The following is a 907-nucleotide window of genomic DNA, read 5'->3' on the forward strand; positions in this document are numbered from 1 at the left end:
AAAATTCAGATAGACCATAATAGAATATATCTAATACGGTCCATTCTGAAAATATGTCAGATGGACACCTTTTGGTCAGCTGCTTGTATCTTTCCCAAGCTTCATAGAGGGATTCACCATCTTTTTGCTTGAAGGTCTGAACATCCACTTTCAGCTTATCCAAGAAGGCTGTGACCAGCTTATCCCATGAGTCCAGGCTATCCTTGGGTTGTGAATCCAACCATATTCTAGCTCTGTCTCTTACAGCAAAAGGGAAAAGCATGAGTCTGTAGACTTCAGGGTCAACTCCATTCGTCTTTACAGTCTCACAGATCTGCAAGAACTCAGTTAAAAACTAATAAGAATCTTCGGATGGAAGTCCATAAAACTTGCAGTTTTGTTGCATTAAGGCAACTAGCTGAGGTTTCAGCTCAAAGTTATTGGCTCCAATGGCAGGAATGGAGATGCTTCTTCCATCAAATTTGGACGTTGGCTTTGTGAAGTCACCAAGCATTCTCCTTGCATTATTATTATTTTCGACTGCCATCTCCTTCTCTTGTTCTAAAATTTCTAAAAGGTTGCTTCTATTATTATTGTTTTCGGCTGCCATCTCCTTCTCTTGTTCTAATATTTCTGAAAGGTTACCTTTAGATTGTTGTAACTTAGCTTCTCTTAATTTTCTCTTCAGAGTCCTTTCAGGTTCTGGATCAATTTCAACAAGAGTGCCTTTATCCTTGTTCCTGCTCATATGAAAGAGAATGAAACAAGAAAAGAAAGAGGAATCCTCTATGTCACAGTATAGAGATTCCTTTATGTTAGTAGAAAAAGAAAGGAGAGAAGAAAGTAGAAGAGGGGATTCGGATATTAGGTGGAGAGGGGTGAAGAGAAGTGTTAGTAATTAAATAAATAAATAGAATAAGAAAAGAGA

Source organism: Arachis duranensis, chromosome 9 (genome assembly GCF_000817695.3).
Source record: "Arachis duranensis cultivar V14167 chromosome 9, aradu.V14167.gnm2.J7QH, whole genome shotgun sequence".
Classification (NCBI taxonomy): domain Eukaryota; kingdom Viridiplantae; phylum Streptophyta; class Magnoliopsida; order Fabales; family Fabaceae; genus Arachis; species Arachis duranensis.